This window comes from Hyperolius riggenbachi, chromosome 11 (assembly GCF_040937935.1).
Source record: "Hyperolius riggenbachi isolate aHypRig1 chromosome 11, aHypRig1.pri, whole genome shotgun sequence".
NCBI classification, from domain to species: domain Eukaryota; kingdom Metazoa; phylum Chordata; class Amphibia; order Anura; family Hyperoliidae; genus Hyperolius; species Hyperolius riggenbachi.
This window is the reverse complement of record NC_090656.1, coordinates 23590205-23602403: the sequence shown is the minus strand read 5'-3', so window position 1 is coordinate 23602403 and position 12199 is coordinate 23590205. Positions and strand designations below refer to the sequence as shown.

At 44.0% G+C, this 12199-nt stretch overlaps 1 protein-coding gene across 5 annotated transcripts in view; it reads left to right on the top strand.

The window, feature by feature from the left end:
* Nucleotides 1-12199, top strand: part of ZNF536 (zinc finger protein 536) — a 576810-nt gene that overhangs the window by 153802 nt on the left and 410809 nt on the right. Inside the window, exon 1 of one of the 5 annotated variants that reach the window (XM_068261012.1) lies at nt 2120-2176. The exons of the other annotated variants lie outside the window; for them this stretch is intronic. The gene's annotated coding sequence lies outside the window, so the exon portion shown is untranslated. Of the gene's footprint in view, nt 1-2119; nt 2177-12199 lie in introns of those variants that run through there. 5 annotated transcript variants of the gene reach the window in all.

The following is a 12199-nucleotide window of genomic DNA, read 5'->3' as shown; positions in this document are numbered from 1 at the left end:
GAATTCGGGAGCAATTTTAGGTACCTGGAGTTGGAGTCGGAGGTCTCATAAACTGAGGAGTGGGAGTTGGAGTTAACGTCAAATGACTTTTGTACCGACTCCACAGCCCTGGTCAGCCCTTCTCTCACCTCCATAGCAACAGAACACGTCCCGCCCCCTCAACTGCCACCTGAGGGACTGAGAAACGCCAAAACACCTAAACCAGGACACCAGCCTGACCGTTAGACCGCCAGCTTCAACCTCTGTGGTTATCCTTCGTAACACAAGGTCTCTCCAGCATTGTTTTACTCCTGCGCCCCTGCGGCGCTTAGCATGGGTTAATCTCTGCCGCGAGATCTCCAACAAAAGCGATTGTGTCTGATTATGCCGAAACTTTTTTTTTCTTAACTGTCACTGAAGCGTCGCTAATTATTACCCCAGTGTAAATGAGGTCACTTCCTATTAAGAGAACAAAACGCTGAGGCTCGCCTTGCCAATTCATACCATCTATTTTTCACACATCCCCAGCCTCTCTGAATTTCCCTTTTAATTTCGATTTAAAAAAAAAAAAAAGAAAGAAAGAAAAAAAAAGAAAGATCCTCTCATTTATGTTGGAGAAAAGTATACGCAGAGCGCAGTGCGAGGTGGCCATTATGATCCAGATGAGCTTTTGTGATGTGTGGGCTTGTATGTACGCCATGTGTTAGAGATGGAACAATTAGGCAGCTGAACGCAGATCCAGAACAATCAGATACTTTTTATTGCACAGAATTAAAAAAAAAAATACTTCCCAGTGAATTTAGCATAACAGTAAAACTCGGGGCACACAGGAAAAAAAAACCTTCCCCAGCGCTCACGTACCGGGGATCGCACAAAGCGACACCAGCATGGGCCTCATCCACTACACTTGTGCAAAAATTTCACATTTTTTTTAAATTAAAGGACCACTATGGGGAAAATGTTTAAATACATACATACAAAATGTACACTGAGTAAAATGTTGCTGTAACTAAGGGCTTGTACACACGTCCAACATGCACACAACCACACGACCAACATGACAAACCACATCATGTGTATGTCCACACGCCTAGACGGCTAAACAACCAGCTCAATTAACACACTGCTCACGCAAAAGGAATGGCGGACAACACATTCAAAGCAAGTACAAGTCTAAGGGCCTGTTTCCACTACACCCAGATTGGATGCAGAAAAACTGGCTCCAATGAATGTCTATGGGCCTGTTTCCACTCTACGCGATTATTCTGATGCAGATTTTCCCATAGGCATTCATTGGAGTCAGTTTTTCTGCATCAAATTTGCGTGTATTGGAAACAGGCCCTTACTGACTCCAATGAATGCCTATGGGAAAATCTGCATCAGAAAAATCGCGTTTAGTGGAAACAGGCCCATAGGCATTCATTGGAGTCAGTTTTTCTGCATCCATTCTGCATCCAATCTGCATCAAATCTGCGTCAAATCTGCGTGTAGTGGAAACAGGCCCTTAAGCCTCCTGGCGGTCTATTAAAAACTGCCATGGGGCAGCAGAGCAGCCCAGGGCTTGCTACATGATAGCCGCTGTGCAGCGGCATCCCCCCACCCTCTTCGATCGCCCCACCCTCTTCGAGCCCAGGGCTTGCTACATGATAGCCGCTGTGCAGCGGCATCCCCCCACCTTCTTCGATCGCCTCCGGCGATCTCCGATCAGGAAATCCCGTTCAAAGAACGGGGTTTCCTGGAGGGCTTCCCCCGTCGCCATGGTGACGGACAGCATGACGTCACCGACGTCATTGACGTCGTGACATCATTGGGAGTCCCGATCTACCCCTCAGCGCTGCCTGGCACTGATTGGCCAGGCAGCGCACGGAGTCTGGGGGGGGCGGCGCCGCGAGCGGCGATCAGAGTGCACACGCAGCTAGCTGCGCATTGGAAAAAAAATGATGCAAATCGGCCCAGCGGGGCCTGAGAAATCCTCCTGCACGGCATGCCCGAGCTCAGCTCGGGCTTACCGCCAGGAAGGTTAGACAACTTGAACACACGCACCAACTGCACACCAACTGCATGATATCAGAGCAACATAGACAGTTGGATCTGGCAAACTGCCTTTTATCAGTTTCTCGTCAAGTTGTTTGCACGCGTATACATGCCTGATTATCGTCCAACAGACTAAAAATGTCAGATGATTATCAGGCTGCAGGTTGGTCCGTGTGTACTTAGCTTTATAGTAGGCAATAAAAAGATGACTGATCTGAAAGATTTTGGACTAGTCCATCTCCTCATGGGGGATTCTTAGTATTATCTTTATTTTCTACAAAAAGCACTCCCTGGAGAGGATCTGTACAAAGATGGCAGCCAGCATTGCTACCCGATTGCACACTATTTTGGCAGTTGAAATGAGCAAGTGCCGTTCACTAAACGCTTTATTGTACATACTGTATATTTAAAGGGGATCTTTCGCGAAAAAAGTAGGCAGTTAAAAAATGTGACAGATGACAGGTTTTGGGCCAGTCCATCTTTTTAAGGGGGATTCTCAGGGCTTTCTTTGTTTTCATCAGCATTTCCTGAACAGCAGTTTAACTGCCAAAATAGCAAGATACCAGCTGGCCTCCCTAATTACTTGCACACTATTATGTCAGTTAGATTTTGCAACTGTTGTTCAGGAAATCCTGTTGAAAACAAAGAAAGCCCTGAGAATCCCCCTTAAAAAGATGGACTGGCCCAAAACCTGTCATCTGTCACAATTTTTAACTGCCTACTTTTTTCGCGAAAAAACTCCTTTAAAATGTAATTTTTTTTGCGATAATTGTCTTTTAAAGTTGACTGATGCTCAGTAGAAGAGGTTGACCACCCTGGGTAAAAGCTTAGTAAACCTTTGTGTACACTTGGGGATCTCTGAGGGATCTCTGTCACCCAAGAGATCGTGTACTGATCCCTGCTGGAGAGCAGGGCATTGCTGATGCAGTACAGATGTACCATCAGCCTCCTGGCTAGCAATGCGTCTGTAACTATGTGGGGGGTGGTTGGAGGTAGATAGAGCAGGATATAAAAGAGCAAATTCCCATGGGCAAGGGAGCGGGAAGAACTTTGTGAGCATACAGTGCTTGCAGTGGAGATCTCTAAATATGCGACACGCTGGTCTGAACTCCCATTCTTGCCATTGCAATCATTATAGTCCAACACGGCCGCATTCAGACCAGCGTGTGTATGTGGGTGGTTTAGATATTGTAGCACCTGCAGCATCAACTTCTGTTAATAAGTAAGTAAAATGTGAATGGAGCAAAGAGTCTGTTTGTAGATTATTGGACAGTCGCTTCACCAGAAAAGCAGGGTACGGACGGGTGCAGCCGCGGCGCTGGGTATTAGCAATGCGGATGTAGCTTTTGAAGGGCTGGTTCACAGAGGTTTTGCTGGCGTTAAACGTGGCATTTTAAAAGTAACGTTCTTAGGGATCTACCGCTGTCCCATGCAAGTGAATGGGAGCGTCACAGGTACACACACTTTTTTGACTTGTGAGCTACTTAATGAATTAGCAAGTCAAAATGCTCTACCTATGTACAATTTTGGGAGCCCAATTGTATATACAAAATGGAAAATGTAGTACCATCGGGATCTACTATGAAGTCCTTCGTGATCTACCAGTAGATCTCGATCTACCCAATGGCCACCCCTGTTTTAGTACAAGGTTTTGCAGGCTTCCATGAAAGCCTGGCAGTTGATCCCAGCGTCTCATCTCAAAAGCAACATGCAGCTTCTAGAAAGTGTTTGAAAGCCAGCAAAAGACACCGAAAGCCAATGAAAGCCCAGTAAGGGCTGGTTCAGACGGAATTCTGCGTGGCATCGCGTTTGGGGGCGTTGCGGCGGCTGCGCGGTCAGGCTTTCAGTAGCCTTCGTGTCGCGTTCCGATGCGGTCGTGTTTTTTGTTCCCCTAGGGGGACATTAGCCGTCGCGGTTTCCCGCCCCCTGGAAGCTACATGTCGCTTCCAGGGGCAGCTCGAACGCTGGCGAAAATTGGGACCCGAACGCCGCGATCGTGCAAACGCGCGCAAAAGCTCGGTGTAAATGCTCCCATTCATTTGAATGGGAGCGTTTACCGCGACGTTCCGAACGCTCGCGGTAAACGCTCCGCAAGCATCCGTCTGAACCAGCCCTAAAGGCAACGCTCTCCTGAAAGCCATTAAAAGCCTTCTAAAGCCATTAAAAGCTTAACTGTTAAACGCTGGTATTCCTGAAAAAAACCCACAGCGTTTGAACGAAACGCTGAGCATAAGCTCAGCAGAAGCCCATGTGAAGCAGCCCTAATGCTTTGAGACAGCAACACAGATTTTGGTGGCGTTATTGAGACTTCAACCAATCAGCTGTACAGAACCGATCCCCTTACAAAACATCCCTTCCTAATCCCTCACGCTAACTTTTCCCCCTAACCCCTTCTTAACGTCCAGCCACCTCTGAATTAACCCGTTCATGATGCCTGTTTCCTTACCCCAAATGTAACCTCTTCCTAAACATTAGACTATGGTAGGACTTTAGACTGTGACTATGGTAGGGATTAGATAGTAAGCTCCTCTGAAGACTGTCAGTGACATGACTATGTAGTCTGTAAAGTGCTGCAGAAAATATCAGTGTTATATAAATACATAAAAATAATATGGGAGCTCATTAGACTATGACTATGGTAGGGATTAGATTGTGCTATCTGAGGACAGTCAGTGACATGACTATGTACTCTGTAACGTGCTGCTGACAATATCAGTGGTATATAAATACATAATAATTATATGGTAGGACATTAGACAATGACTATCGTAAGATTAGATTGTGAGCTTCTCTGAGGACAGTCAGTGACATGACTATGTACTCTGTAATGTCCTGCAAAAGATGTCAGTGCTATATATAAAAACATAATAATAATATGGTACGACTAAGACTATGGTAGGATTAGATTGTGAGCTCCTCTGAGGACAGTCAGTGACATTACTATGTACTCTGTAATGTCCTGCAGAAGATGTCAGTGTTATATAAATACATGATAATAATATGGTAGGGCATTAGACTATGACTATGGTCGGGTTAGATTGTGAGCTCCTCTGAGGACAGTCAGTGACTTAACTCTTTACTCTGTAAAGTGCTGCAGAAGATGTCAGTGCTATATAAACACACACAGGCATAGGAAGACAGTCAGTTCCATTGATCTATCGAGTTTAAAATATCCCACTGGCCAGGACTGAACAGGGTGACACAGCTTATGCCTCTATGTGCCGTTTAGTACAGAGTTTTGTGCAGTCGCTTTGTTTTATTGAAGTGGCACACCACATTTATAGGAACTTTCTGTGGTGTTTGTGGTGTAGGATTATTGCTGCAGTCGTGGTTAGCTTATATGCAGACCAGACTGCATAACATGTTATTTTTATATTGCTGCACGCAGCTCTATATAATATGGTTTTATTTTTATCCGCCTATAGATGCGGCTGCTGTGACCTGTTTGATCTTTTGCATTTTATATATCAGCGGAACTCTGGCCGTCTTTTATTGAGAGATTTATATTCTTCTATTTCTTTTTTTCATATATCTGAGCATGCAGTTCTTTTTTATTTTTTTGTCTCCCTTTAGGGCTTTTGGATCGGTGGAAACTTTTATTGTGCTCCTGTGGTGTATTTCTTTTTAGCTTTTGTAGTATTTAAGTGTATCGTCATGCTGAGCTTTGGTTGTTTTGGGGGAAAACAAGCAAGAATTTAGACACTTTCTAGGAACTACCAAGACCAGGAACAAGCTTGAAAGAAAAGAGGAGAACTGAGAGCCCGATATGGTGTAGTATGTTCCAAGGCAACCACTGGATAAGCAGGCGGGGAGAATTGTAACCTGACCCCGCTCAGGGTTAAGAAGTCGCTCTCTGTAGATAGAAGGAAATGGGGATACACCCCTCCACCCAGGGTGGACTCAACAATTATGGGGTATAACAGCAGAGGCGCCAAGTAGAGTAAAATTAGTTAAAATTGTTAAGAAGGGGGAAGTGGGTGGACTCACCTCCTTTCTGAAAAAATGGCCAGACAACGGGCAGGTTACTTCAAGTTTTTAAGTAACATTTATTATGAGCTCCAAAAGTGCAACGCGTTTCACGGGTAACATTCCCGCTTCTTCAGGCAAATAATTTTTGGAGGGAGCAAAGTCAGGTCAAGAGCCAGATATAGCACCTCTAGCACCAGGAACAAGTTCTTTGGGGGCAATGATGAGTTAATTCATTAGCTAATTGGTCCATTTCCATGGTTGATACGCCACTCTTCGTTTTCAACTGAGTAAAGTTTTTACGAGGGAAATGTCGGGGGTCGGTTTCAAGCTTAAGTTGAGCATCATAGTGTTGAGTGTCTGTAAGGTGTGTGAAGGATAGTTATAGTAAAGCTTCGTTGACATGTGCAACTTTTACGCACAACCAACCCACGGACATGACTGACCACACAATTAAGCAATTGCATGATTTGTATTTTCTGCATATCAACCAACTGAATGACCAACTCATTTGCATACTGCGCACGCAAGTGAACGTCGGTCTGCACGACATACCCGCATCCAAAACAAGTACAATTCGTTCAAACGACTTGTACACACTTGGCCAACTGCATGATATCGGCATTACAGTTGTGTGAGTTGATCCGCTTATTGGATTGGGCAAACCGCCTGTTATCAATCTCTCATATTGTAGTTTGTTACACACTCCCAACTATCGTCCAACAGACCAAGTTTGAATGACAGTTGGGAGGAAGAGTTGCACGTGTGCAAAAGCCTTAAAGAGGAACTCCAGTGAACATTTTACTGTTGGCAGGTGATGTAGCTGCTGCATGGTTTTTTGGCAGTTGGAAACAGCTGTAAACAGCTATTTCCCACAATACAACAAGGTTCACAGACAGGAAACTGCCAAAAGTTCGAACGTTTCTTGTGGGAGGGGTTTCACCACAATATCAGTCATACAGCGCCCCCTGATGGTCTGTTTATGAAAAGGAATAGATTTCTCATGTAAAAGGGGGTATCAGCTACTGATTGGGATAAAGTTCAATTTTTGGTCGGAGTTTCTCTTTAACACTTCAAGGCAAGACTGGTCTTAGATAAGAAGGGTGAGGAGTTAGTTGGAGTAGAGAGGTGCTAGGTGTCTGTAGGGGGTGGATAAGGCAGTATTTCTCAAACCAGGAAGGTAGGATATTCCTTGTAGGTACTTAGGTGAAGGTTGAGTTAGTGTTGGGCATCAGGTTTGATCAGTCAGGAGTTTGTTGGGAGAAGATCTCAGTCATTCTATAGTGCTGGACATCATAGTGTAAGTAGGTTAGTGTTTATCCTGCGGTGATGATAGGTTTCACTGGCGTGAACATAAAGCTAGCATTAGGGTGAGGGTACAGCAAGCATTAGGCTTGAGGTGAATTAGGATACTGTTGCATGTCAGTGAAATGAGGGTAGGTTAGATTTAATGATCCCATGAGGAGATATGCTGCTAGGGTGAGTGCAGTGGTGTTGCAATTCTGTGTGCAGAGATTGCTGTTCCATCAAGGCCCCACAATCTGAAGGGATCCCCAGGGTCCCACTGTCGTCTGCTTCATCAGCGTTTTGTTGAAGATAGGCTGGTAATGATCCCTCTGTATGTGATTTGAATAGTGGTAATCATCAACCAGGCTATTACACTTCCCCTGCTTTAACCACTGTGACAATGCAGCTGTCCCCTCCCCTGTTTTCATGCCTGTGACACTGTGGCTGTCCCCTCTTCTACTTACACCTCTCTGACACTGTGGCTGTCTCCTCACCTGCTTACACCTCTCTGACACTGCAGCTGTCCCCCTCCCCAGCTAACACCTCTCTGACACTGCAGCTGTCCTCTCCCCTGCTTATACTGTACCTCCCTGACACTCAAGTTGTCTTCTCTACTGTTTACAGCACTGTAACACTGAAGCCGACCCCTCCCTTGCTTATACCTCTCTGACACTGCAGCTGACCCCTCCCCTTCTTACACCTCTCTGACACTAAAGCTGCCCCCCCCCCCCGCTTACACCTGACACTGCAGCTGACCCCTCCCCTGCTTACACCTCTCTGACACTGCAGCTGACCCCTCCCCTGCTTACACCTCTCTGACACTGCAGCTGTCCCCTAACCTGCTTACACCTGACACTGAAGCTGTCCCCTCCCCTGCTTACACCTGACACTGCAGCTGTCCCCTCCCTTGCTTACACCTGACACTGCAGCTGTCCCCTCCCCTGCTTACACCTGACACTGCAGCTGTCCCTTCCCCTGCTTACACCTCTCTGACACTCTAGCTCTCCCCTCCTCTGCTTACACCCCTCAGACACTGTGGCTGTCCTAGGCAGGTTTTTGTTCTCTAAATCAATTCTGATGTATAGAGTGCTTAAGGGGGCGCAATGTAAAACCCCAACCGGATCCCATAACTTCAAAACTATGCTACTTGATGAGGATGCAAATAAGAATTAGGTATGATATGACAGTGGATAGTGCTTGGTGTCTGTAGGGTTTGTGTAAGACTAGTGCTGGGTGCTCAGTACATACTGGCCACACAGCTCGATATAAGAGGTCACTTCCAGAAATCCAACAAAAATGCAGATACATTTCCCCATGCCGAGGTCCCCTGACCGATTCCCCTTCACGTTAACTCTCCCTCGTAATATGCAGACGCCCGTCCGGGTCAGCACCGCAGGTAGGCGTTACACAAATATCGGAAATATTTTAATATTTGCCTTTGTTGCTTCTGCTATTGTAAAAAAAAAAAATGGGGAAGATGCAAAAAGATTTAAGGAATCTCGTACTAAACAAAGGGTAATTGTTGGAGCCCAGATGTTGCTTATGCACAACAAGCAGGTTACATCGCTCCCACAGTGCTGATGAGCCCAATCAGTGCAATGATTAAAAATTGATTTTGTCCCTGTAATTACAGTATGTAAACTACTTAGCTTGGATTGCAAAGGAAGTGATTTTCTAATTACGTATATACTCTGGTGCCTAATGATTGGTTTTTTGAAGTAATGAAGAGAGAGGCCTAACGACTCCTTGGTGCTCTGTAGTTTAAGAAAGACCATCTTTAGAGTAAGCAGACAGCAGACAAAGACTTCTTCAATTGAATTCTCAACACTGTTAATGTGCGCAAGGAGGTGCTTATTAAAGAGACAGGAGAAGCGAGGGCCTGGCAGCGCTCGCCCCGCCGCTCCTTACGGGCGCGCAGGCAGCGGAATTCCAGAACAAAACAGAAAAAAAAAAAAAAAAAACTACAGACAAAATAATATCGAAGTGTTAATGGTTTTATACTCACGGGACCCGTTTGGGCGCCGTTTTTTTTATATATGGTGCATAACGTAATTAATAAAATTGCTCTTTTTTTTTTTTTACAATGGTCATTCATAAATTATTTAGTCAGTTAAAGTGGATCCGAGATGAAATTTTACTCATTGCGTAATTGTGTTCCTTTCCTATTGTTTATAGGGCATTCCTCAAGCCAAATACTTTTTTGTTTTTGTTTTAATACTCTAATTCCCTATAAACTAAACAAGACACGCCCACAGGTTTTCAGAGAGCCAAGGCACTTTCAGACAGTAGCAAGGGCTCATGGGAGCTCAGTCTGGGCAGGAGGAGGGGGAGGTATTACTAGCCAGAGATTTCAGAGGCAGAGGGGAGGAGGGAGGAGGAGGGGGGATTAGTTTTTTTTTGCTCAAGATGCAGATAAGCCTGCCTCTGTGTAATGTTTACACACAACATGGCTGCTGTCATTGTATCACAGGAAGAAATTATCATATTCTATTAAAGCTGTTTGCAGCTAGATTTTCTGTTAAACTATCTAAACTTTAGATAAGATATATAGACAAGTTACTTGTTATAGTTAGTTTTTCATCTCGGATCCGCTTTAAGTTATTTAATCAATTATTTAGTCAGCCTATTGTAAAATCTTTCCCCACCCTGATTTGCATCTTTAGTCTTGTAAGGTGCAACACTGCGAATGTTTGTTTACTGAGAGTTTTGAAGCCAATAGAAACTATACCTGTTGTTCTGGGAGGAGAATTTCACATAGCTAAACAGCCTAGGCTAAGCCTCATTGGGCGGGCGTAACTAAATACCAATAGAAGGCAATATATACAAGTAGATAATGTTTCTGATGCTGAAACCAGGATAATTATTGTAAAAAGTGAATAATTTACTGCATTATACTATAGGTCATTACAGTGACCCTTTGAATAAGATAAATACATGAAAATAATGTAGTTTTTTGCAAAATGAAATAAATAAATTGTTAGCTGGAGTAAATTATACACCCCTAGCTCTCGCTCAGAGGCGGATGCCTGTTGACGCCATATCAGTTGGAAGCACTCCCACTTTAGCCATGTGGGTATGAAGTGGAAGGGAGAGAGTGATTGGTTCATTAGCTGAAGCCACGCCTTCCTTCCGGCTGCTCATCATATCCTATCACGCTTGTCAGTCTGTAGTAAGGAGGCGTGGCTTCAGACTGCCTGCCGGTTGAAGAGGAGGTGATCAGACAGGAGGAGGGGGCTGAGGAGGAAAATGAAGATTTATGAATTAGTGCAGAAGGCATTTTTTTGGTTTTGTATAAACATTTTTGCATACATTTTCTGTTAGTACAGAATCTCACTAATATTATAAATGCGAAAGTTAAGATGTTTGGATGTTTGTTACTCAGTCACGCAACAATAGCTGAACGGATTTGTATGAAATTTGGCACACACAGTACATTACCTGGAATAACGTAACCAAAAAGTGGGCGGAGACAAATACAAATTTCACTGGGAAAATGTAAACTGCAGCCAGTTAATGGCAGGGTTCTCAAACTTTGCACAGTTGGTCACTAGGTGACTGGGATTAATATTCAGAAAAGTGGGTGGAACCTACAAAAGCCAATCAAAATTCACCTATTGATTTTCAAGGGGAATATTTAATTGCTGCCATTCTTGCACTGTAAATGGCACAAGCCTCAAACCTGGTACAGTTGGTCATTGAGTGACTGGGGTTCAAATTCAGAAAAGGGGCGGAGCCACAGCCAATCAGATTTGTTCAATTTCAATGCAAATTATTGATGCCAAAGACCGCAATGCTCACAAACTAGGTCATTGAGTGTTTGTGTGTTAGGGCTAGAAAAAGTGGGCGGAGCCCACACTAGCCAAATACGTACCCGGGCAACGCCGGGCCATCAGCTAGTTATTTTATAATAGTTTTTAATAATTGCATATCAGTTAAAAAAACAAAAGAAAATCTACCCCGAATTAGGCCTTTAAAATGAATGTACAGTTTCACCATTTCTCTCTATGCACCACCCAATCCTTGTAAGGATAAAAAGAAATAAAAATCTGATTGATTTAAAAAAAATATTTTGCCAAAGTTGCTCTTTCATGAGCTCAGGACAGCTCAGCTAAACTGTAACTGGGGGTTACCTGAGCTCTCTATGTCTCTGAGCTCTGTATCTGTCTATGAGCTAATTGTGTGTTAAAACAGTCAATGAGGATTTGTCGGACACAGGTGATGATGAGTTAAGGGAATGATTTACACAAGAGATACTGGAGTTAAGCACACATGTTAGATAAAAGTTGCAGCATACGAATGAGTCCAGGTGAATAGATGACATCTGCAAACCATACGTCACACAAAGATTCTGTGCATACAGCAATACAGCGGTTCTTCACTGTACCAACAGGGGAAGTTCATGCGACGTCCATGTGAATAATTGCGGCATGGTCGCTTGTGATGTAATGATATTTATACACATGGTCTCATACCTAGTACACACGATGCAAGTTTCAATCATATTAGCGGTCAAATCTATTATTTCTGATAGGTCTAATCTGATTTCTGATCGTTTTTCTGATCGATTTTGTGTAGAAGGGCCTGTTTCCACTACATTTGAATTCTGCATGCAAATTTCTGCATCCAAGCTAACTGCAATGAACGCCTATGGGTTTGTTTCTACTAAAGGCGATTTTTCTGATGCAATGCTGAAAAACGATGGTTGACATTACTGCAGCATTCATCAGTTTCCCCAACAATGATTGATAGCCAGACGCGGATTTCTGCGTTACAAACACGGAAGAAACGCAGAAATCTGCATTCAGAAGAATGAATCCGGAATGCTGCATGCTAGTGGAAATGGTTCTGAAGTGATCGGAAAATTGATCAGAAAAATGATTGGAAATCACATCGGATCTGTCGGATAATCGATTAGACCGTCAACCTGACGGAA